Here is a 27413-nt window from a genome sequence, read left to right as displayed (position 1 = left end):
CACATATTGATATGCCTTGTGTTGTATTGTGTTTATTAGGTTCCTTTCCTGGAACCTCCCTGTTGTCATGGGGCTCATAGGTTCTAGTTCTGCTTTATGTCAGTTGGTGTCTCTTTGAGCCAGTGTATGGTGCAGTGGCTCGTTGGTCCTACAATAAACTCACCAACCAACTTACTACCTGTTTCCAGAGAATTATTTGACACCCACAACATATTTTTGGCAACGAGGACTTGGGGTCAATTTGAAAACGAGCCACTGCTTCGAATTTCACTTTCTTTTGCTGTTTTTCTGAAAAGAAAAGTTTCACTGGAGTTTCGATCATTTCTTCTGACCCTACCACCTTCTCCAGCGGCTGTTGTTCGAAAAGGGAATATATTTCCCCAGCGGCAGTTTGTAACATCATTTCTCAAAGGTGAGGAGGTCGTAGGGTGGGTAGTGTCAAAGAAAACGGAGTGGAATAATTGAACTGATCAATTGCATTTATCGTCGTTAAAATATTCAGAAAAACTTTATGGCCTGTACTTAAAAGACTTAATTTGCTGTTATTACTGACCTCTTTGCGCTGATCTCTATTGTGTACCAACTGTCCAGTGAGATCGTTTCCCCTTGAGCGCTTGTTGCATTTGATGACGTTGTCGAACGTACATTAGCACTCTGTGATTTTCTCCACGTCATCATTGCAAGTCAGGAGATTCCAACAGCGAGATTCCGGCAGCGTTATATGGAGCGGTGTTCTTCCGGCGTTCTATGTTTCAGTACTGAGAGTCGACGTGTGGGCAGAGCATCGAGTCTCGGCGAGAATGCAGAGCATCGTCTCTCTATCAACGAGTGAGTGCAGAATGTCGTCTCACTACCAACGAGTGTCTGGAGAGCGTCGTCTCTGTGTCAACGAGTCTCACGGAGTCAGTTCATCTATTCAGTGTCTTTTGTTTATTGGCAAATGTTTCTAGTCAAAGTGTCAACGCATGTTACGTTTTTTTTAGTTTCATATTGATTTTAGGAAAGACTTCATATTCTCTTGTTTTACATGTACGCTGGCAACTTAAGGGAGCATCTGAAGAAATTGATCCGGAGCAAATAACTCATCGGCTTTAATGTTATTTTGGACATCAAAGCTAAGTCTTCAGTGGTAGTAAGATTTTTTTTTCTTTGCTACAGTGGTATTTCTACGATTATTTCTACCAAGGATTTTCCTCATTTTGTTCTGCTTGTATATTTAGACTGTAAATTGTGTTTATCCTCAGGTTGATTATTGTTATTTTGTTGTTGTTTAAAATGCAGTCTGTTAATCAACCTCCTCCTTTCTTGGAAAGCCCTGGTACACCACAAATTCAGTGGAGGCAGTGGTTTGATGCCTTTGAGACATACATTGGTGCCATTGGTGCTTCCAGATACAGAGCAGAAAGAAATAAATTCTTACTTTTAAACTGTTTGGGATTTAAGGGAAGGGAGGTTTACAAGCACTTACCTGATTTGGTCCTTGCTGAGGGAGAGGTAATCGATGAATATCAAGAAACAATCAAAAAACTTGTTATCAAATTCGATGTACAACCTAGTTTAGTTGTTTTAAGACACAAGTTTTTTAAAAGAGCGCAACTCCTGAGTGAGGATGTTGATTCCTATCTTAGTGCCTTACGAAAACTTTGTGCTGAGTGCCAGTTCGGTGATTTTAGAGACCAACTGGTTAGGGATCAGTTCATCGCACACTGTAGCGATAAACATATTCAGCAGAAGTTACTTACTATAGGAAACCCAACTTTGGAGGAAATTATAAAAGTAGCAAAAAGTCTAGAGCTAGCTCAAACTTCTATTAAAGAATTGAGCAAAACTGAGGTGCAAAAAGAAAGTGTAAATGTTGTTGTTGCTCAAACCAACAAGTCTAGTTTTCCTAGGAAAGATAAATCCAACGAAAAAAGGTTCTTTCAAAAAAAATATGTGTTATAGATGTGGTTATCCTCCGCACTCTAAAGAAAATAGTTTTTGTCCTGGGAAAAATGCAAAGTGTTATAAATGTGGAAAATTTGGCCATTTGGCCAAAGTTTGTCAAGCCGCTTTGAGTAAAACTGAAAAAGTCAGTTGTGTGTTGGAAGATGAACATCTTTCGGAGTGTGAAATGGTGAAAGATTTCAAACATATGATTGTCACGGTTACTGATGATGGTGTTGTGACTGGAGATCCTGCAGAATGTGTAGATCCATATGTGGATATTCTTGTGGGGGATGTCTGTTTAAAGCTTCTTGCGGATTCTGGGGCGAGAATAACCATGATTTCTTTGGATTTGTTCAAGCAATCTTGGGCAGACAGGCAGTTATTTCCACCTGACAGGGCACCTGTTTCCTATGAGGGACGCAAGATAGTTTTGGAGGGTTACATTGAAGACATCTTGCAGTTCAAAGACAGGAGGATACAAGGTAAAATGTATGTTGCTGTATGGGGCCTGAACATTTTAGGTTGGTACCATCAGGGTTTATTTGGTATGTTGCTGAGACCAGGTGCAAAAGAACAAGTACTGGTTGCGCTGGATATGCCTGATTCTTTGTCTCTTGAGAAAGAATTTCCAAGAGTTTTTGCTGATTCACTTGGTGAAATTTCTGGGTTTAAGCATAGAATCAATGTCAAAAGTGATGCTGTGCCGGTGAAGCATAAAGTAAGGTCTGTACCTTTCAGTTTGAGATCGGATCTCAAAGCTGAACTCGAGAAATTAGAGAAAAATGGTATTATAGAGCCCATTGAATCTAGTTTATGGCTTAGTCCTTTAGTGGTTGCACGCAAACGAAATGGGGAGATTCGTCTTTGTTGTGATCTTAGGAGTCTCAATAAGGAGATCTGGGTGGATGCCCATCCACTTCCTAAAATTGGAGATTTACTGGAAGAGCCCAGGGATGCGCAGTGGTTTTCTAAAATTGATTTAGCCTCTGCTTACCACCAAATTGTTCTGGAAGATGAGTCTAGACACTACACTGCTTTTAATTCTCCCTTTGGGTCCTTTCAATTTTGTAGAATGCTGTTTGGGCTGGCCTCTGCGGCTTTAGTATTTCAAAGGATTATGCAGTGTGCTCAAAGATGTCAAGGGTGTAGTCATTTTTCAGGATGTTTTGATTTTCGATAAATTCTTAGATCAGCATGATCATATTCTCAGGTCTGTTCTGAAGAGGTTTGATGAAAAAGGGATTGTTGTCAAAAAGACCAAATGTGAATTTTGGAAGAAGGAAGTTGAATTTCTGGGTCATTTGGTTTCTGGTTTGGGAGTTTCTCCTAGACCTAGCTTGGTTAAAGCTGTTGTTGATTGTCCTGCTCCCAAGAACAAAGATGAATTGCGTTCGTTTTTGGGGTTATGTGAATTTTATTCACGTTTTATCCCAGATTACGCCACTAAAATGAAGTCTCTTTCTAACATGCTCAGATCCAGTGTTACCTTAGTATGGAATCAGGTTTGTCAGTCCACCTTTGATCTGGTTAAATCTGAATTGGTGAATGCAAAGGTTTTGAAGGCATATGACCCCAGTCTCAGTTGCATAATTACTGTTGACGCCAGTAATTATGGTCTAGGAGCTGTGCTCACTCAGGTAGTTGATGGAAAGGAAGTAACTATTAGCTATGCTTCAAGGGTTCTCAGGGATCCTGAAATCAATTACTCTGTCATTGAGAAAGAGTTACTAGCATGCTATTGGTCATGTGAAAAGTTTCGGACTTATGTTTGGGGAAGGAAGTTTGTAATTCAGACAGATCATAAGCCGTTGATCTACATTTTCTCTGGTGATCGTAATAAGTATGCCACACCTCGTATTGCTCGTCTCACCACTAAGTTGTTCCAATATCAGTTTGTTGCAAAACATATACCTGGAAAAGACAATTGTACAGCAGACATGCTTTCTAGACTACCTTTGGTGGATAATGATCGTCCTGATTTGGAGGAGGATAAAGAAGATTGTTTTATTGCCTCTTTGGATGCTGTTGACAATGTTGGTTGTTCTGAAACAGAATGGTTTGACGCCATGATGGCTGATGAAACTTTGTCAAAGTTAAAGACTATATTTTTGCTGGTTGGCCCAAGGACAAAAGTTTGCCTCTTCATATTCAACCTTTTTGGAAGGTTTCTGATTAACTTTCCATAGAGGATGGGGTTGTTATGAGGGATGACAGATGTATTCCTCCTCTGAAATTACGTATGAATCTGATAGATAAGGCGCTTGAGGGTCACCTTGGTCTCACTATGACAAAGAGACGTTTGAGGTTGCATTACTGGTGGCCTTCAATGGATGGTGAAGTAGAAGAAAGGGTCAAGCTATGTTGTGTATGTGCTTCCTCTGAGAAAGGTTTGAAGGTTGTTGTTCCTCCTTTGCATCCCATTCCTTTTCCTTCTAAATCATGGCTGAAAATTGGTATTGATCTCGTCGGACCTTTTAATTTTCTCCCAACTCATCTTAGATTTGCCTTTGTGTTGATGGATTTTCATAGCAAATGCCCAGAGGTTAAATTCTGTGCCAACCCTACTGCTAGTTGTGCTATTCTTTTTCTAAGGGAAATTTTCATGAGGGAAGGTTTTCCTGAGAGTCTTGTCTCTGACAATGGTGTGCAATTTGTTAATGCAGACATGCGTGTCTTTTTGGAAGAATCTGGAGTTAAGCATTTAAAAAGTTCTGTTGGGCATCCCCAAACCAATGGTCAGGTTGAGAGAATGAACCGGGTGCTTGTAGAGTGTATAAAGTGGGCCAAGGGGAATAGTTTCGATGTAGAGAACGCTGTGAGATCTGTGATTTGGTTTTATCGCACCACACCGCACTCTGTCACTAAAGTTGCTCTGTTTGTTTCTCTCAGAGGAAGATCACCCACTTCTACTCTTTACCCTGCCTGGCTTTTGAGAACTGTGGGGCACAAGTTTTCCTTTCACACTACTAATAACGATGAAGTCCAGATGCGTGTTAAATGTGCTCAAGATAAAATGGCAAAAAGATACAATGACAAGAAATCTGTTAAATCTTTAAACATTTCTCCTGGTGACATGGTGCGTGTAAAGAATTACAGGATGGTCAAGAAAGGTTGTGAATCTTTTGGTGAACCTGTTCCTGTTGAGAAAGTGTGTGGGAATGCTGTCATGGTGGAGGGTGGACATTGGTGGAATCTGTGTAAAGTTACCAAAGCAAAAATGAGTGACCTTGGCGCATGTTCTTCTGCGCAGTCTCAAATTGTGTCCTCTGACTCTGCACCAAATAATTTACTTTCTTCCCCGAGTTCTTCATCTGCTTTGTGTCCCTTGGATAGTGCTTCTGTCAGAAAATCTTCACCTGTTACTCGTCTTCCTTGGAAACTTCGTTAGTTGTTTCTCTAATTTGCTTGTTTTTCTTTTGTTTACTTTTTTTTCTTTTTCTTTTCTTTGGAAAAAAAGAGATAATGTTGTATTGTGTTTATTAGGTTCCTTTCCTGGAACCTCCCTGTTTCATGCGGCTCATGATGTTCTAGTTCTGCTTTATTTCAGTTGGTGTCTCTTTGAGCCAGTGTATGGTGCGTTGGCTCATTGGTCCTACAATAAACTCACCAACCAACTTACTACCTGTTTCCAGAGAATTATTTGACACCCACAACACCTTGCATCTGGGAGCTCTCTGAAACAGGGACAAAGGGCAGTACATCATAGCATATTGGTTTTCGTGGGTACAGTCCCCTTTCCAGGTTTACTCATTTGACTTGGTCTGTGAATCAAGTTGTAGTAAGTCATCTAAGAGTGAATGTATTCAAACGGTACTAGATTCAATAAAACTGCTCCAGGGGATACAAGTGTCCATAGAACCCAATGTCATTATGACAATAGCCTTTTATGGTGAAAGTGTTATAATAATATGGGGTATATATCAGCCAGAGAACATTCAAATGATTTCAATGATTTTTGTTTATAACCATTCTCACTGTCCTTCATTTCTTAAAAACCTGTTTTTAAAGTTATAGGACAGATTGAATTTATTGCGTGTTTTTGTTTTATGCTCTGAGTACAAAACTTCTTACCAAAAACTGGGTTAGGCTAGACTACTCTACCTGGTTACCATTGAGAATAAAGTGTGATAAGCACACGCAAAACCAATAGGTCTGACTTGCAATTTGATTCCTCACTAACATATTAAAGAAAAAACCATTCCAGTCAAAACAACCAAATCAAAAGTTATTATACACCTCTCCTTGAGGTACATCTGTTCACGTTTTAAAAATGTCTTAACATAGACACAAACCTTTCTGTAAATAACGTGCCTATGATTTAAGAATGAGACGTGTGAAGATTCAGTGTAATATTGTTGATGCTAAATAGTTCCTTATGCAGTACAATGCAAGCACTTCACGGCAGTAGGAATAAGAGAGCTGCTGAAGGTAAGACAGTACTCTAGGGATTTGTGGTGTAGTAAACATTAGTTTGGCATCCTAACATGTCAAAGGTTGTTTGTCGCTCTATGAGATCCCATTTTAAAATTAGGCAAAGCAGGGCATGATATCAATATTGATACTTTCACTGACAGATATTATGTCTTGGTGCACTCTTACTGTGCGTTCTGGGGTTTTGGCGTATTACAGTGAAATGTGGTGAGAGTGGAATGTGTTCATTTTGAAAAGAGTCCGAAAATATGATATTGTGTTTGTGTTACGTGGAAGTACTTGGTGTGTGTCTAGTTGTATGATGTGGTGCAATCGTCTGGGAATAGTGTGATGCTATGCTGCATGGAAAACTGCATTTTATGGTGTTTAGTGCTTAGCTGTTACTTGATATTAGAATGCAGGGCTGTGTAGTATAATACAGTGTGACGTTGTGTTGGTTGTTGTGCAGAGTTGTATCTGTATGGCATAGTTTGTTGAAATGTGACGTGGTTTTGCAGGGTGTGTTCTGTGAGGTTGTCTACAGTAGTGTGGGCTATGTTGTGATGTATCATACTTCAGTATGGTAGATATGATATGAAGTTCTGCTGCAGTGTGAATTGATGGGTTTTGGAGTGAAGTGTTTTGGAGCCTTCCATGTGAGCTTGGATTTTCTTGTGTGGCAAAAGTTTAAGTGTGGTGATGTTTGGCGTAAAGATATGTGGTATTTTATGGTAGTGAGATGTGGTGGTTGATTGTGCACTGTTTTGTTTTCAAATGGAGGATGCTCATTGGTGGTGCATTGCTGTGCATGCACTTTTTAGGTATGTAATTACATGGTGTGCGATGTGGTGTTATGTGGTCAGCTAAGCTGTGGTAAACTATGATGTGGTGTGTTTTTGTATTGTGTGGTATAATAGAAAGGTAACTGCAACGTCTGATATGGTCTGATGTGCTGTTGTGTTGGCTAGTGATCTGTTGTGGGAGGGTACCATGTGGTGATTCATGGTTTCATTTAGTGTAGTTTGCCGTGGTGTGGGATCTATGATTCTCTAGTCTGGTGTTGTGGGTTAGAGTAGAGTGATATGGTTTGTTTGAAAAGTTGCAGAACCAAAAGAGTTCAATACATTCTCGACCTTGTTTCAAAGATTTCATCACATACTGGAGTTTTGTGTTGCATATGAATGCAATCAGTAGGTGGAAGTGTGAAAATAATTGTTGTGATATTAAGTACGTTGAAAATGTATTGGATGTGTTCACATGACAGTGTTACACATACTGCTCAGTCTATTTAAAGAGCCCGAGATTGTTTCACATCACATCATGTGTCAGGGCTGAAAAAATGTGTGTGTGTATAGAAAGGGAAGACATACTTGGGGAAAGTACCGGACGCTTTCTATGGTCTTCATTAACCATTTCATTTCGTATATTTACATGTTTCAATCACAATAAATATCCGTAAAATACATTTAAATCATTGTGCATTTGGTTTGCTGGAGAAGTATTAATACCATTGATAACAATTCATCATTAGTAAAATACCTTAACATAAAATCAAAGTAAAATACATGTATAATACAGATGAAAAAGGGTAATCAGATTACAGTACTAGGCAATGTAATAAAGTGCAAGTGCATTTTAGTTACTGTGCAAATTACGCAAATCCTGTACTGTTCAATATTGTGGGGTCTTGATTTCCCAAACATTCTGTGCAAAAATGCAAAAAATGTGCAAATTAGCAAAATAGTGCAACAATGTTGTTCAAACCAGACATACCCTTTGGTCCTCTCATTGTATCTATAATAAATAATTTTAAAATCATTATTTATCATTACACTGTACCACAGAATCTCTGTGTCTTGTATACAGTATGACTTCCCCTGCCAGCATCTTCATTCAAAATGTTAAAGTCCATATAGGATGGGTGCTGTGTGTTCAGTTTAGATGTGGTCTGTTTGTTGGTGTAGAGAGTGATGGGTTTGATGAGCGCTCTAGTATGCAAGCTCATATTCCACTACTGGAAAAGAAGGGTTATATAGGGTAAACTACTATTATACTATAGAAAATGTAATCTATGTGAAAAATGAAAGAGAAAGGGCTGCCCGGTTGAAAGTATCCGACTTTCCTTATTAGTTTTCTTTTACATAGTTTGGAATTATTTATAAATATATATTATTCCCTCAGCATCAAGCAGACAACATTGTCCGTCGAATTACAAATGCTACAATACCACAATATACCCACTTTCGCTGCATTTTCATCTGGTGACGGCATTCCCTTAGTCATAAAGTTTCAGAGAATCTACTCCAAAGAAAATACTGAATGTTCTAAAAGTACTTCTCTTTCTTTCTCTTGGCTTTTGTTCCTTTGTACAATAGCAATAGCTCCTAAGATATCAAAGAATCTAAGGTTTGATGGGTATTTAGAAATATACTGCTAAGTGCTCTTAGTGGCCGGTAATGGCACCATGCTATTTTCCATATAGCACAAATATTTTATTTCACTAAGCTAAAGTAATGCATGTGTTCTTTTTTTGACCACGTCCTAAAAAAGCGCCCTACTTTACTAGGTGGTTGTCATAAGAGGTGGGCCATTGTCAGAGGAAGAAGAAGTGTGTACATTATATATATATAAATATCCAGAATACCACGTCTTGCTCCCCTCACTCAGGCTCTCCCCCTGAACACGGAAACGCAGACACGGACCTTCTTGTGCAAATATTTATTCAGCTCAAGTATTGGCGCATGACGTTTCGGCTCTCAGCGAGCCTTGTTCACATGACAGTGTTACACATTCTGCTCAGTCTATTTAAAGAGCCCGAGATTGTTTCACATCATATCACGTGTCAGGGCTGAAAAAATGTGTGTGTGTATAGAAAGGGAAGACATACTTGGGGAAAGTACCGGACGCTTTCTATGGTCTTCATTAACCATTTCATTTCGTATATTTACATGTTTAATCACAATAAATATCCGTAAAATACATTTAAATCATTGTGCATTTGGTTTGTTGGGGAAGTATTAATACCATTGATAACAATTCATCATTAGTAAAATACCTTAACCTAAAATCAAAGTAAAATACATGTATAATACAGATGAAAAAGGGTAATCAGATTACAGTACTAGGCAATGTAATAAAGTGCAAGTGCATTTTAGTTACTGTGCAAATTACGCAAATCCTGTACTGTTCAATATTGTGGGGTCTTGATTTCCCAAACATTCTGTGCAAAAATGCAAAAAATGTGCAAATTAGCAAAATAGTGCAACAATGTTGTTCAAACCAGACATACCCTTTGGTCCTCTCATTGTATCTATAATAAATAATTTTAAAATCATTATTTATCATTACACTGTACCACAGAATCTCTGTGTCTTGTATACAGTATGACTTCCCCTGCCAGCATCTTCATTCAAAATGTTAAAGTCCATATAGGATGGGTGCTGTGAGTTCAGTTTAGATGTGGTCTGTTTGTTGGTGTAGAGAGTGATGGGTTTGATGAGCGCTCTAGTATGCAAGCTCATATTCCACTACTGGAAAAGAAGGGTTATAGAGGGTAAACTACTATTATACTATAGAAAATGTAATTTATGTGAAAAATGAAAGAGAAAGGGCTGCTGAGTTGAAAGTATCCGACTTTCCTTATTAGTTTTCTTTTACATAGTTTGGAATTATTTATAAATATATATTATTTCCTCAGCATCAAGCAGACAACATTGTCCGTCGAATTACAAATGCTACAATACCACAATATACCCACTCTTGCTGCATTTTCATCTGGTGACGGCATTCCCTTAGTCATAAAGTTTCAGAGAATCTACTCCAAAGAAAATACTGAATGTTCTAAAACTACTTCTCTTTCTTTCTCTTGGCTTTTGTTCCTTAGTACAATAGCAATAGCTCCTAAGATATCAAAGAATCTAAGGTTTGATGGGTATTTAGAAATATACTGCTATGTGCTCTTAGTGGCCGGTAATGGCACCATGCTATTTTCCATATCGCACAAATATTTTATTTCACTAAGCTAAAGTAATGCATGTCTTCTTTTTTTGACCACGTCCTAAAAAAGCGCCCTACTTTACTAGGTGGTTGTCATAAGAGGTGGGCCATTGTCAGAGGAAGAGGAAGTGTGTACATATATAACTTCGAATCTCCTGGTTTCCACATCTATCCACAGAAGTCACGGCACCCCAGCAGAAGTAAGTTTAAATTGTTTATTCTTTAAAACACCATGTGCATTAGCAACATGACGGCCTACGCGTTTCGACTATACTTAGTCTTCAACTAGACCATATATATATATATATATATATATATATATATATATATATATTCCTCCAGTCCCGCCCTGGTTAAGAACGGGTCCGACACATGCTGGGGTTGCCTGCAAAGATTTATTCCTCCAAGTACAGCATCAGTTAACGCGTTGTTCACACAGTTCTCTGTCCCTGGCAGACGCGTTTCGGCGGTTGCCTTCATCAGTGCCGGGATATCTCGAGTGCGCTTTGAAAAGTTGTTTTTTCGCGGGGCTTTTACATAAGTCCTGCCGAGGGCTCCTATTGGCTGAATATTATTGCCACAGAAAGCGGACTGGGAATGTTCCGTTTCAAGAGTGTATTTCGCCGCTTTCCTTCTGAAGTCCCCGGATGCCGCGGCCAGATCTCGCCTCCTGGAAAGTGCCTCCAGAGTTCAAGGTGAGGTACAGTGACCCACCCTGGCATACAATAATGCTCTCATTCTCGGCGCTCCTTTGTTGGCGGGATCTGATTGGTGGTTTCCATCTGTGTCAGGCAGCCCCGTTAGCAGACCATCTGCTCCCTCTCCCCGTTTCTTTTACCGAAAGTCCAGGCCGGGGGGGCGCCACGTTGTGCAGTCTGTGCACTATCACCAGAAAGTTGCCGGCATACGTGGAGCTCCTGACCGAGGGGCGTGCCGGATACAGCCTAGCCGGCCTTTGCTCCTATACTCCTCCAGTCCCGCCCTGGTTAAGAACGGGTCCGACACATGCTGGGGTTGCCTGCAAAGATTTATTCCTCCAAGTACAGCATCAGTTAACGCGTTGTTCACACAGTTCTCTGTCCCTGGCAGACGCGTTTCAGCGGTTGCCTTCATCAGTGCCGGGATATCTCGAGTGCGCTTTGAAAAGTTGTTTTTTCGCGGGGCTTTTACATAAGTCCTGCCGAGGGCTCCTATTGGCTGAATATTATTGCCACAGAAAGCGGACTGGGAATGTTCCGTTTCAAGAGTGTATTTCGCCGCTTTCCTTCTGAAGTCCCCGGATGCCGTGGCCAGATCTCGCCTCCTGGAAAGTGCCTCCAGAGTTCAAGGTGAGGTACAGTGACCCACCCTGGCATACAATAATGCTCTCATTCTCGGCGCTCCTTTGTTGGCGGGATCTGATTGGTGGTTTCCATCTGTGTCAGGCAGCCCCGTTAGCAGACCATCTGCTCCCTCTCCCCGTTTCCTTTACCGAAAGTCCAGGCCGGGGGGGCGCCACGTTGTGCAGTCTGTGCACTATCACCAGAAAGTTGCCGGCATACGTGGAGCTCCTGACCGAGGGGCGTGCCGGATACAGCCTAGCCGGCCTTTGCTCCTATACTCCTCCAGTCCCGCCCTGGTTAAGAACGGGTCCGACACATGCTGGGGTTGCCTGCAAAGATTTATTCCTCCAAGTACAGCATCAGTTAACGCGTTGTTCACACAGTTCTCTGTCCCTGGCAGACGCACAGTGTCCCGTGCGAGAGGAGCACCTTCCCAGTTGGTGCTGCGGCGGGACCAGGACAGGGTCTTGTTCGAAATGTAATATATATATATAATATATATATATATATATATATATATATATATTACCTACTGGCGATAGCCAGTAGGTATATATAGTTAGGATTATTTCTCTATGGAACTTTTGAAAATTCTAGGTCTAATAACTTTGGCGTTTGTGGACGGAATCGGCTGAAATTTTCAGGAAAATGGCACATTTTGTTTCTGAGCAGCCCCTGAAAATTTGGGGGGGGGGGGTTCGTCAAGGGGGGGCCGAGAAAAAGAGGGGGGTCCCAAAACGCGTTTTCCCCATTCATTTTTCCATAGGGCGTTTGGCCTCACTTTTAGCTCGAACGGCTGAATGGATTTACACGAAACTTGGCAAAATTGTAGGGACTGTTAGCCCGATGTGCCTTTGCTGGGTCTCAATATATGTGCTCCAGTGGATTTTGAGAAATTAACGTTTTAAAAAATATATATATCTGTGACAGCGTCCCGGATAGCGCTCCAGATCGCGTACTTTTCGCGTAACGGAGCTTTGCGAAGCGAAGCTGATTGGCTCTCCGGTGTCTGTCAACATTCTAAACAGTCCGGTGCGGCTGCCATCTTGTCTCTCGGTAGGATCGAGAGACAAGAGGAGGAGAAAAACGAAGGGGGAATTTAATGAAAGGGGGCAAGGTAGACTCCTCTTGACCCCCTAGGAATGATGTTGGGGTTATTAAAGGGTCCAGTGGGGCAAATAAAAAAAATTTGATTTTTCGCGGTAGAAGCGCTTCTCGGTTCGCGAACCGGGTCGCAAACTGGTAGCGAAACGGGAATTCGCCATTTTGTGTTTCGATTTAATTAAATTACAAGATGGAGGAAAAGCAATGTGAGTATTGGGTATAAGGGGGTACGGGAGACGTATCCTGACCCCCTATGTTTTCTGAGGGTGATGGAGGAGGCTCATATATGTTGATACTTGTCTTCCAGCGGCTGCGCGTGAGCGTTTTTTTTTTTTTGTTGCCGCATGACGTCTGTTGACGTTCGATTCGAAGGAAATCAGGAAGTGTTGACCCCCATTTTGACACTGCGAGTAAATATATTGATAAAAATAATTGTTATAAATTAATCCGTATTGATAAACATTGTGTGCGCCATCTTGCTTTTTTTCTAATGCCACACTTTTGTCGTGCACGGCAGCCATTTTAGATGCTTTGATCAGACCCACTCTCTGCACGCCGCCGATCCTCAGCATGGCTCCCCACCCTCGCAAGCATCTCCTCCACGCACTGGTCACCCCCGCTCTCTGTCTTATGCATGGGCCATAAACCTCCCCCCATTTGCGCTGCTCTTCCATGAGAATCACACCCTGTGCCCGTCCGACACCTCCCTTTTACCCTATTCACTACCGCACCCTCTGACACTCCTCTTCCTCTGTGTCCGATTGTCCAGGCCAGTCCCAGGCTATCACGTAGGCCTGCGGATGTAGTTTATGGCCTCAACTGTAAAGAATCACCCCTCTTCAAAGGAGTTACAGTAGATCAAGGCCCCCACCCGATGAGATCCGTCACACTACACGCGTTCCTACAATCTGATAACCATCCTGTATTGTGATTGGGGAGGGGATTTTCACTGTGAGGGTGTGTGGGACCGAGCCTGAAAAGGAAGATTCCAGGGCTGCCTTTTTGTACATCAAAGTCTTCACAATTATGTGTCACATTAATAATAAATAGCACTCCAACAAAAGTAGTAGGATTATAACACTTTAATAACTTATAAATATATACATCGCAACAAAAACAGTAAACACCTTAAAACATTTTTTATTAAAACAGAAGGAACAATGGTCAGTATACGCAAAGATTTAGCTAATCTGCTAAAGGGGGGAGTCGCTATTTCTTTACAACAATCAATAATGAAAAATCGACATCAATAGGGTTGTCCATATTCCCGATGCAGCACTATAGTGCAACATACACAGCACCTGGGGTGTCAAGAGTGAACAGGTCCTAGCTGCTTTACCAATGACTGACAAATGCTATATTAAACACTTATTATGTATAATACTTGCGTTCACAATAGTTTTACTTTTCAAAACAGAACAAAAGATGTCCCCTGTAAGTAAACCCATATTAGCTGTTTCAGTTATTGAACATCCTAAGGTTTTATGACATGGGGAACAGTAGTGATATCCTGGGCGGGTGATGGAACTGGGTTTGTTAATAAAAAAACATCTACAGAGAAAACTATTGGTAAATTATACTTCTCCGGAAATTTAAAACTCACAAATGTTTCATTTGTGTAATCGTTTCAAAAACATGTACATTAAAAAACTAAATACGCTCCACTGTTTTAGAAAATCTTTACAGTTTGCTACATCACCCTTTAAAGTTACAAGTACGAAAACCTACTTACTTTAGCTGTTGAATTCGGCTTCAAATGTAAAGCATAAGTTCAAGCTAGCATATCATATTTTTAAAAGGTTAAACATAATTGATATGCAAATTTAAATACTACCCTTTCTTAATGGTGACACCTTATCTGTCCTATATCCCACAATTTCCATGAGCAAAGCAAAAGAAATTCTGAGGCCCTGAAGAAATAAGGCTTACTGTGGGGTTCAACTCAATCTGGTGTTTGGACGCATTCATGTTTTGGGGTGATATTCTGTGACAGGGTGCAGGCACCAGAAGAATTTTAGCCTAGTTCATCACATTGGAGAATGAGGGTCTGGGTAAATATCTAATCTGGTGAAGAACCATCCCTTTTTTAAACCCCATGGTGACCAACTATAGTTTATTCTCTATTTCGTTTCCTTGCCATAACAAAATAAAAGTCTTGGGTTATTTATGGAAGGGAAGACTTTTTGTTTCTTCCAATTTTTAAAAAAAAACAAAAGGTTTAAGGAAAGGCAATCCTTAATGTGCATGTTTTCCACAGAAATTTGCCTTTGAAAACTAGAGGCAATAAATAAGGCCGAAATCTGTATTTTGTTTTCGGATACACATGTTATTTGTGTCTGTGTATTCATTTTTATGCATGACTTTATATGGAATGGTTAAAATAACTTATGATGCAACTTAACAGGAAAGATCACAAACATTCCAATGAGTGCTATGTCCCATGTTTTACATAAAGTAGTGTTTACCTAGAGTGGTGCTGTGTAGGACACTCTGAATGGAAATTAACCAGAACTATAACCATCTACTTCCAATAATATAACTGTAATGCCCAAATTACGCAATTACTCAATTTTCGATGATTAATCAAATGGCCTTTTTTCTGCTTCACTAGACATCCTTCATAGTCAATGACTGCATATTTTCCATTATTGAAAAAACTAAAGTGACAACTTCCTCATCCTTAATTTGTCTTTCTTTGTTCCTTAAGATGTCATCTGTGTCAACCTCTTCCGAGAATGCAGATGCGTTAGGGATTTCCTTGTGTTTCTTAATAGCATTGGTGTCTGCACACTTCTTTGTCAATTCTGTGAACATGACAGCTGCTTCATAGACAGACGATATCTTTGTTAAGTTATTAGTGTTAAGTGTGTCTGAAACTACAGTGACCTTCTCTGTTTTACTTTCCTCCGACACTACAGAGTTTTGTGTGTTGTTCTTCTGTGCGACAATTATTCCAGATGTTATTCTAGCGTTGTTCTAGCGTTTCACTTGCCATTCAGCGGTTTTCCGCCCGCTTTTGCTGCACTGTGTCTCGTCAGTAGCGGTCTGTTGTGCGAATAGTCCCAAGGCAGCAGAACGCGTTGAGATCTGGACGGCACCCAGGTCATGTCCAGTAAGTTGCCGCACTGGTTTTGGTATCCTACAATGCTGTTCCGAAAAACGGCGTGGGGCGCCCCCGGGGGGTGGGGGGGGAAAGGTGGCGTGAATGGGCCTCCCCAGGTGGAGGCTCGTCTGCTGTAGTGGGGCGCCCCTTTACCGTTTCAGTTGCCATTCCGCCCGCTTTTACTACACTGTGCCTCTTCCGCCATTCAGCTGTTTACCGCCCGCTCTTGCAGCTACAGCGTCTCGCTCACCATGTAGTTGAGTTGCTTCCACTCTTGCGGTGCAGTGATAGGCGGCTGCCACAGGACTCTTAAAATGGCGGCCGGCTCTTCGGATTTGGGCGTGGTCCACTAAAATGGCCCTGGGACACCTTGGAACTCGGACGCTTGTCTGCTAGGGCTTGGGCCCCATTCTCGAAAGCGTCCGTTCAGCCTTGAAGATTCTACAAAAGTCTTGGGGGCCCCCGACTCCCGCAGGCTTCCGGTGGGGATCGGCTGCCATGATTACTTGCGGAATGGCCACGACGTAGCTACGAGATGGAGGTGCTCTCATGCTGACGCCAGCTTCAGTCTGAAACATCCAGAAACACTGTAGACTATCAATTCGATGAGTTCCGGTGGAGCCCCAACGTGACCCGGTAGGGAAGAACTTGCCCTCCCCTTTTTTGAGTGATGGTTCTTGTTGCCTGTCCCCTCTGTTGTCATCTAACGGAAGCTTTTTTGATTGCTGAGTGAGAAAAAAAAAGGTGGGTCTTTCATCGTTAGGGAAAAAAAAATTTTTTAATCCAATGAAAAGTGTTATTTTTAGGTCATATGATCAAGCCTTCCATCATTAGGAAACCAAAAGTAAAATGAACCAATGAAAAGTTTTATAAACAAGTCACATGACCTGCTATGCGTCTTTGGGTTATACAAAGCATACAAAACTCGTTGGCCCATGAGGCGGCGTCAGTAGCGGACCGATGTGCAAATAGGCCGAAGGCAGCACAACGCGCCGAGATCCGGATGGCACCGAGGTGGTGTCCAGCAAGTTGCCGCACTGGTGTGGCCATCCTACAATGCTGCGCCGAAAGACGGCGTGTCTCCCACTCAAAATACTTAAAATGGCGAAAGATGGCGTGTCTTCCACTCAAAACACATAAAATGGCGAAAGACGGCGTGTCTTCCACTCAAAACACATAAAATGGCGAAAGACGGCGTGTCTCCCACTCAAAACATATAAAATGGCGAAAGACGGCGTGTCTTCCACTCAAAACACATAAAATGGCGAAAGACGGCGTTTCTCCCACTCAAAACACATAAAATGAAGTCTAGACTAAAAGGCAATGATCACATTTTCTACTCTTGCTATAGTTGTTCATGCACTGAGGGTGCTGTAGAAAAAAATAGAAAAATTTACCTGATTCAGCACTATAGTGCAACATACACAGCACCTGGGGTGTCAAGAGTGAACAGGTCCTAGCTGTTTAACCAATGACTGACAAATGCTATATTAAACACTTACTATGTATAATACTTGCGTCCACAATAGTTTTACTTTACAAAACAGAACAAAAGATTGTTTATTAGCATAGTGATTGGAGCAGTTATATACATATTCGGGCATAGCAATAATCAGAATGTCACATTCACATATCTGCTCAGTGTTTACAGGTACTTAGTATCATTGATTTTTCATTTTCGTCCGGACCATGGTGACCAACTATAGTTTATTCTCTATTTCGTTACCTTGCCATAACAAAAAAAAAGTCTTGGGTTATTTATGGAAGGGAAGATTTTTTGTTTCTTCCAATTTTTTTAAAAAACAAAGGTTTAAGGGAATGCAACCCTTAATGTGCATGTTTTCCACAGAAATTTGCCTTTGAAAACTAGAGGCAATAAATAAGGCCGAAATCTGTATTTTGTTTTTGGATACACATGTTATTTGTGACTGTGTATTCATTTTTATGCATGACTTTATATGGAATGTTTAAAATAACTTATAATGCATCTTAACAGGAAAGATCACAAACATTCCAATGAGTGCTATGTCCCAGGTTTTACATAAAGTAGTGTTTACCTAGAGTGGTGCTGTGCAGGACACTCTGAATGGAAATTAACCAGAACTATAACCATCTACTTCCAATAATATAACTTTTATGCCCAAATTACGCAAAGATTTAGCTAATCTACTAAAGGGGGGAGTCGCCATTTCTTTTCAAAATGTATTCACCCATCCGTAGCCTCTCTAATCTCCATTACAATGTGTTTGTTGCTATCGCTAGCTGATAAAAAAACTAAAGTGACAACTTCCTCATCCTTAATTTGTCTTTCTTTGTTCCTTAAGATGTCATCTGTGTCAACCTCTTCCAAGAATCATCAGCGTGCATAAATACGAAAATGTTTTTACTTACCACGTACTTGACATTTTACAGCTTTTCATATTTGCTATTAAAAAACCAATGAAATTCACTGAAAAAAACATTGGTTATAGACCATATATAGTTAGGAATTAGCATTTACAAAACCTTATTTTACTCACACAAAACCATTGAAATTTCATATATAGTTAGATGCACTAACTATATATCGCGCACCCGCAATTTACTGCTGATCATGTCACATATTACATCATTCATGACATGGTCAGTGACATCACTGATGACATCACTGATGACATCACTGATGACATCTCAAATGACATCACTGATGACATCACTGATAACAACATCCAGTGACTGTATGTTTCTGTAAAGTTAAAATATGTCTTACATATTGAAGAATGAGTGGATGTATAAGTGTCTGGATGAAGGATTTAGTAGGTGCATGACTGACTGTATGAGTGAGTGATTAAATGTGTCTTACTGAGTGCATGCTTTAGTGACTAAACTATCTTAATTTGTGCATCATTATGTCTGTTGTTCTGTAAACTGCTGCATGTGTTAATCAGTAACTATATGAGTAACTATATGGGTTATTGATTGGTTGCCCAAGTATTTGTATGGGAGAGTGAGTGTGTGTGTGGGTCGCTGTGAGATGTGTGACTATGTGCATAGATGTGTGAGCAGTTGATTCACTAGATGTATGGGTTCAAAAGTGCATGTGGAAACAGCTGTATGGGCGGTTGACTGTGTGCATTAGTGTATTAGTGAGTGAATGAATATCTCAGTGCTACATGTCAAAGTAAGTACATATGTAAAACACAGTACATGTGAGAGTTGACATATATAAATTACTGTGCATATGAGCCAGTGAATGTGTGAGTGGCTGTATGGATCATTGTGAACTTGTATCAGGGATTGTATAAGAGAGTAAATATGTGTTAGTATATGTTTGAATAAGTAAGGTGTGTATAACTGTATAGGTGAGGAAATGGAAGTGTGATTGATTCTTTGCATGACTGACTAGGTGTGTGAGTAACTCCATGGATGAGTGACAGTCTGTGAGTGTCTGTTCACTCTGAATGTATCAAAGATTTTAGAGTCTGAAGAGATTGATCGTATTATCACATGAATGATGTCATCAGTGATGTGATCAGTAATGTCAAATGAGATGTCATCAGTGATGTCATCAGTGATGTCATTTGAGATGTCATCAGTGATGTCTTGAGTGATGTCATCAGTGATGTCATTTGAGATGTCATCAGTGATGTCATCAGTGATGTCATTTGAGATGTCATCAGTGATGTCATCAGTGATGTCACTGACCATGTCATGAATGATGTAATATGTGACATGATCAGCAGTAGATTGCGGGAGCGCGATATATAGTTAGTGCATCTAACTATATATGAAATTTCAATGGTTTTGTGTGAGTAAAATAAGGTTTTGTAAATGCTAATTCCTAACTATATATGGTCTATAACCTATGGTTTTTTCAGTGAAAATATATATATATATATATATATATATATATATATATATATATATATAGGTCTGGGACTCCTTCGCATTCCATGTACAATCCTCTTGCACAGTGAAAGTCACGGCACCAAAACTGAGGTAATTATTCCAAAGATTATTTATTACCACACCATAGTGCAAAAATACGAACAAGACAGGACGGTCTACGCATTTCGGTTTCCAATAGCCTTCTACTGAATGTATATATAATCTCCACGCTTTCTCCCGTGTGTGTACTACCTCCTCCTAAATGAGAGTCGTGTCGCCTGTTTGGACCTCACAGGAGCAGGTCCAGTAAATTACGTACTCAATCATCTCACTCAAGGATGACAACGCCACATGTAGCTGGCCAAATTTACTTTATTTTCAGCCCCATCGAATGCGTTTTGTCTGTCCAGTAGCCTTGCTCACCCATAATGGGAAATTTCTTTTACTTAGATTGAAATTATTTATAAAGTTCCTATTTCCTCAGCATCAAGCAGTCAACACTGTCCATTGAATTACAAATGCTACAATACAACAATGTACCCTCTCTCGCTGCATTCTCTTCTGGTGAAGGCATTCCCTTAGTCATAAGATTTCAAAGAATCTACTCCAAAGAAAATACTGAATGTTCTAAAAGTACTTCTATCTTTCTTTCTCTTGGCTTTTGTTTCTTTTTACAATAGCAATAGCTCCTAAAATATCAAAGACTCTAAGGTTTGATGGCGATTTAGAAATATACTACTATGTGCTCTTAGTGGCCGGTAATGGCACCATGCTATTTTCCATATCTCACAAATATTTTATTTCACTAAGCTAAAGTAATGCATGTATTTTTTATACCACGTCCTAAAAAAGTGCTCTACTTTACTAGGTGGTTATCCTAAGAGGTGGGCCAGTGAAAGAGGAAGAGGAAGTGTGTATCTATACATATATATATGTATATTACCTACTGGCAGTCGCCAGTAGGTAGTTATAGTTAGGATTTTTTTCAATGTTAAATCTCAAAATTCTATTTGGAATAACTTTAGCACCGGTTGACGAATCTGCTTGAAAATTTCCTCAAAATGGCCTCGTCGAGCTCTGGTCCTTCCCTGAAAGTTTGGGGGGGATTCGTCAAGCGGGGGCCGAGATAAAAGGGGGGTCCCAAAAAGCGTTTTCCCCATGTTAATTTCCATAGGGCGGTCGATTTCACTTTTAGCCCGAACGGCTGAATGGATTTCCACCAAATTTGGCAAAATTGTAGGGACTGGTAGCCCGATGTGCCTTTGCTATGTCTCAAGATATGTGCTCCAGTGGATTTTGAGTAATTTAGGTTCAAAAAAATATATATATCTATAGGCGCGCTCCGGTGCGCGCACCGGGGAGCACACCAGGCGCGACACGCGACTTGCGCGTGGAAAGCTGATTGGCTCACGGGTGTCTGTAAACATTCAAAACAGTCCGGAGCGGCCGCCATCTTGTGTCTCGGTAGGATCGAGACACAAGAGGTGACATAAAAAAAGGGAGAAATGACTATAAGGGGGCAGGGTAGACCCCCTCCTGACCCCCTAGGTTTAATGTGGGGACTAAAATAGGGTCCCGCGGGGCATTTTAAAAAAATATTTTTTTTCGATTTGCGCGGGGGGAGCGCCCGGTACGCGCTCCGAGAAGCGCACCGGGGAGCGAAGTACGGGGAAAATCCAGGACCTTATTTATTAAGGCCTTGCAACAGTTTTGCGCTGCCTGTGCGTCACTTTTTGTGACGCACCAGCGGTGTAAAAAAATGCGCATCGTTGCGCTATATTTAAAAAGTGACGCATCTAGGTAGATGGGTTACTTTTTAAAACCATGCGTCACATTATACTTGCGTCTGGTATAATGTATGCAGAGGGGGCGTTCACCCGCAAAAAGCTTCGTAATAGCGACGCAGTGAAATCTATGAGATTTCACCGCGTCACTTTTAGGATGCTGTTGCGTCAAAATCTTGCGCCTGCCTCACAGCAGGTGTAAGACTGACGCAAGACCTTTCACATGGTGCTTTCCCGATGTGAAAGGACTATTACTGGAGTTGCGTTACTTTTGTGACGCAATTCACAAATGCGTCACTTTTGTGTTTACAGATACGTCAAATACTGACGTATCTGTAACTCCTTGCGACATGATTCGTCATACATTAAATATGACACATCTGGAATGTCGTAGGGAGTGCAAACAGAAAAGTGAAGCAATGCACCAGCGGTGTAAAAAAATGCGCCTCGTTGCGCTATATTTAAAAAGTGACGCATCTAGGTAGATGGGTCACTTTTTAAACCCCTGCGCCACATTATACCTGCGTCAGGTATAATGTATGCAGAGGGGGCGTTCCCCCGCAAAAAGCTTCGTAATAGCGACGCAGTGAAATCTATGAGATTTCACTGCGTCACTTTTAGGATGCTGTTGCGTCAAAATCTTGCGCCTGCCTCACAGCAGGTGTAAGACTGACGCAAGACCTTTCACATGGCGCTTTCCCTATGTGAAAGGACGCATTACTGGAGTTGCGTTACTTTTGTGACGCAATTCACAAATGCGTCACTTTTGTGTTTACAGATATGTCAGAAATACTGACGTATCTGTAACTCCTTGCGACATGATTCGTCATACATTAAATATGACACATCTGGAATGTCGTAAGGAGTGCGCACAGAAAAGTGACGCATCGCACCAGTGGTGTAAAAAAATGCACCTCGTTGCGCTATATTTAAAAAGTGACGCATCTAGGTAGATGGGTCACTTTTTAAAACCCTGCGCCACATTATACCTGCGTCAGGTATAATGTATGCAGAGGGGGCGTTCCCCCGCAAAAAGCTTCGTAATAGCGACGCAGTGAAATCTATGAGATTTCACTGCGTCACTTTCAGGATGCTGTTGCGTCAAAATCTTGCGCCTGCCTCACAGCAGGTGTAAGACTGATGCAAGACCTTTCACATGGTGCTTTCCCTATGTGAAAGGACGCATTACTGGAGTTGCGTTACTTTTGTGACGCAATTCACAAATGCGTCACTTTTGTGTTTACAGATACGTCAGAAATACTGACGTATCTGTAACTCCTTGCGACATGATTAGTCATACATTAAATATGACACATCTGGAATGTCGTAAGGAGTGCGCACAGAAAAGTGACGCATCGCTGTTTTCACGCAGCGATGCGTCACTTTTCAGAAATGAAGCCTCCAGTTTATTCACTGTGTCACCTCTACGATCCTTTCTTGCGTCAATACGTCCCTTTTGCATACATTACACCTGACGTAGGAATAATGCGGCGCAGGGGTTTACAAAGTGACGTATTTACCTAGAAACGCCACTTTGTAAATATGAATAAATAAGGTGCCTTTTTTTTTGGACTGATGCGTCACAAAAAGTGATGCTTTGGTGGCGTTAAAGTGACGCATGGCTTCATAAATGAGGCCTTCTGCCTTCATCTCCAGCAATGCATCTTTTCTTATCCTTCCACACCCCTGTTCCTTTTCAACATTTTCTTTGAATATCAACATTCCCCATATTCACTCTTCTTCTCCTTACTTTCTTTCCTAACACTCACCTTCTTTCAGTTTCAGTCCTCCTACTTCACTTCCTTTCTCCTCTCATGCCTTTCTGTTCTTTCTTACTCATTCTCCTTTCCATTATCAATGCACTCTATTTCACTTACTCTTTTTTCATTTTTTTTAGAATATAGCTCTTGGATGAGAATTGGAGGTAGTTCTGAAAAGAACTTTTGGTTTTCTTCTTTTTTCTAAACAGGAACAAAAACAGGGAATGGAAACTGCTCAACAGGAGCAAAAAAAAAGAAAAAATTAGGGGTGGGAAGAGCAGCGATGGTTTTCTAATGCTCGAACCATGAGCTGTACACTTTGTTCTCCAAAGGTAAGCAGTTGATTGCAGTATCTGCATCTGAGGGCACCATGGTTAAAAGCAGGTTGAATGTTCGGAACCAGCTCTTATGATCTCCCCCTCCCAGAAGAAGTTGCTCCTCCGGTTGATGTAAAGGCCCCATCACTGGGAGCCTCTTCTGCCAGAGCCCTGACACTTTCCCGGGCAAAATTCTGGGGGTGCTTCCTCTCCACATGTCGGGTCATCGTGTAGTTTCCAAATGAGTACTTTTTTAAGGGGTTACCCCGCGACAGCACTTCTTTGCAGATCCTGCACTCCACTTTTGGAGCATTCACCTTTTTTTGATTAGGTGGGATTTTAAAAAAATTCCAAATAAAATGTTCCTTAACTTTTCGTTGAGGAGGCTCTTCATTAATGAATTCTGGTTCTTCATCACTGCTGGATTGTCTGGCAGTCATGGTAAAACCAAGAAATATCCAGGAGCAAAAAGGCAGGTCTTGCAGTCACAAAAGTGAAAGAAGAAGTGAAGGAAATGGGTGGGGATTTCATTCTTTGTAAAAAAAACCTGTTAGCAACCAATGAAAAGTGTTATTTTAAGGTCACATGACTTGACGCGCTTACGCTGCGCGCTCCGGAGCGCTTCCGGGGCGCATACGCGGCGCGAACGTAGGCGCTTCCGGGGCGCATACGGGGCGCGAACGTAGGCGCTTCCGGGGGCGTACACGCAGCGCGAATGTAGGCGCTTCCGAGGGCGCTTACGTTGCGAGCCGAAGTGACGTCATCATACTTTTACGGAAATGCATATTCATTTTCCTCATTAAAAAAAACAGCTTTTATTTGTATGGTACGAAATGTTTTGCATTATTATTAACTTTTCATTCTTATTTTTTTCACGAACGAAAGTAGCGCTCTGGGTGCGCTTTCTGGAGAGCTTACCGGTGAGCTTACCGGAAAGCTTACTGGAGAGCTTACCGGAGCGCGCACCCAGAGCGCCCCAGGAAAAAATGATATAAAAAAAAAAACTCAAAAATTAATACTTACACAAAACAGCAAATTGTAAAAAAAAACATAGGTTAGAAACTCGATATAGAAAGGAATTAGCATTTAAAAAACCTATGAAATTCACTGAAAAAACCATAGGTTTCACACCAGTTATAGTTAGGAATTAGCATTTTAAAAAACCTATTAAATTCACTGAAAAAACCATAGGTTTCACACCAGTTATAGTTACCTGGAAATTTTACTGACATAAAACCATTGAAATTCCCACGTTATAGTTAGTTGGACTCACTATAACTTGCGCGTGTAATGCACTGCTGATGACATCACTTACTACATCACTCATGACATGGTCAGTGACATCACTCATGACATCACTGATGACACCATCCTTGTGACAGAGTGACTGAACTCCTTTCACTGTAAAGTAACCCTTGAAACACATATTCAAAAATAGAAACTAACACTTACAAAAAAGTGGAGATACCTATACCAGTTACAACAACCAATTCAGTAATTCCACCATTTATATACACATCCACTCATTTGCCAACAGTTCTATATAGTCATTCATACATATACTCACTTATCATATGTAGTGAGACACCTTTACATCCGTTAACACACCGACAGTCTTCCAAAAGTTGCTCACACACATACTCACACATGCAAATAAACTATTGAACATCCATTTTTTTGCATATACAGCTATACACACACTACCACCTTACTTCTAAGGAAACTTACACATACTTACTCTCTTAAACAATCACTTATAGAAACACATACTAATTTAAACAGGAACTCTTATAATCTCTCACTCTCACATATACTCAGTTTTATAAATCAATACTCGCATATACTAGATTAAAATATATGTTGTTAATGAAAAAGACAATAGTGAGACAGGCGTTTACTCACTAACATACACATATACACACTCATACATCCATACAGTCCTGTACATATGCGGTCTTCAAAACAAATACAGTGAGTCAGTCACCAACCCATACAGCCACTTATACACAAAGTGAAACACTGATACATACATTTCAATATATAAAAGTTACTTGCTAATATATGTATTCACTAAGATACACTTAATAAGGCAGTTAACCAATCAATTGTTTTAAAAACAAACATACATTTACACACTTATTTAACCATTTATTCTTCCATTGTACTTTACAAATACATATAAAAAAATATATTTTTCAGAAAGACACACATTCACTGGATGGTGTCATCAGTGATGTCATGAGTGATGTCACTGACCATGTCATGAGTGATGTAATATGTGATGTCATCAGCAGTGCATTACACGCGCAAGTTATAGTGAGTCCAACTAACTATAACGTGGGAATTTCAATGGTTTTATGTCAGTAAAATTTCCAGATAACTATAACTGGTGTGAAACCTATGGTTTTTTCATTGAATTTAATAGGTTTTTTAAATGCTAATTCCTAACTATAACTGGTGTGAAACCTATGATTTTTTCAGTGAATATATATATATATATATATATATATTCACTGAAAAAACCATAGGTTTCAGGCACGCTATAGTTAGAAATTAGCATTTAAAAAACCTTAGAAATTCACTGAAAAAACCATAAGTATTAGGGAAAGTTAGAGTTAGTTGGACATTTCACTTGTACAAAACCAGACAAATTCCCCTGTTATAGTTAGTTCAGCTAACTATAACTAGCGCCCCCGCAATGCACTGCTGATGATGTCACATATTACATCACTCATGACATGGTCAGTGACATCACTGATGACATCCCTGATGACATCTCGAATGACATCACTGATGACATCACTGATGACAACATCCAGTGACTGTGTGTTTCTGTAAAGTTTAATTCTGTTGAATATAAATAGGGAAAGGCTTATTGAAGTATGAGTGGGTGTATAAGTGTCTGAATGGATGTTTTAGTAGGTGCGTTACTGACTATAAGTGAGTGATTAAACGTATCTTACTGAATGCATGGGTTAGTGACTAAACTGTGCGAATGTCTGTATCCGTCTATCTGTTGGTGTGTAAGCGGCGGCATGGGTTTGTGAATAGCTACATGAGTGTCTATATCAGTTATTGATTGGTTTTCTGAGTATCAGTATGGGTGCCTGAGTGTTTGTGTGGGTGGGGTGTGTGTGACTCTGTGCATAGATGTGTGAGTGGGTGATTTACTGGGTCCATGGTTTCAAGAGTGCATCTGTGATGGACTGTATGGGTTGGTGAGTGTGTGTATAGGTGTGTTGGTGAGTGAATGTATATCTCAGTGGTACATGTGTGAGTAACTACATATGTGAAAGGCAGTAAATATGTGTGTTGGAGTATATAATTGGCTATAAGTGGGAGTGTGTGATTGTGAGAGTGGCTGTATGGATGAGTGTGTGCTTGTATCAGTGATTGAATAAGAGCGTAAGAATGTGCTAGTATTTGTATGAGTAATTGAGCTGGTGTGTGCATAACTGTATAGGTCAATAAATGGCAGTGTGATTAACTATTTACATGACTGACTAGGAGTGTGAGTACCTCTATGGATGAGTGGCGGTGTGTGAGTGTCTATATAGGTGTATGAGTCCATATGATAGTCCTGTACTGAGCGACCATAAGTATGAGTGACTGTACAGGTGAGTGAGTGGATGTGTGTGTAAACCGAAGAATCAGTGAGTGGGTATGTAGTTATTGGTGTTGGAGTGTCTATGGTTTTGTGAATGGCAGTCTGTAATTTAGAGTGGGTGTATCAAATGTTACAGTAGGTTGTTTGTCAGGTCTCCCACGACCCCGCATTAGACAAGAGACGCATTTCTCCTTCTCCTTTATCAATCTAATTG

The sequence above is a fragment of the Lissotriton vulgaris genome, chromosome 5 (assembly GCF_964263255.1).
Source record: "Lissotriton vulgaris chromosome 5, aLisVul1.2, whole genome shotgun sequence".
NCBI lineage: Eukaryota > Metazoa > Chordata > Amphibia > Caudata > Salamandridae > Lissotriton > Lissotriton vulgaris.
This window is presented reverse-complemented; position numbering follows the sequence as displayed.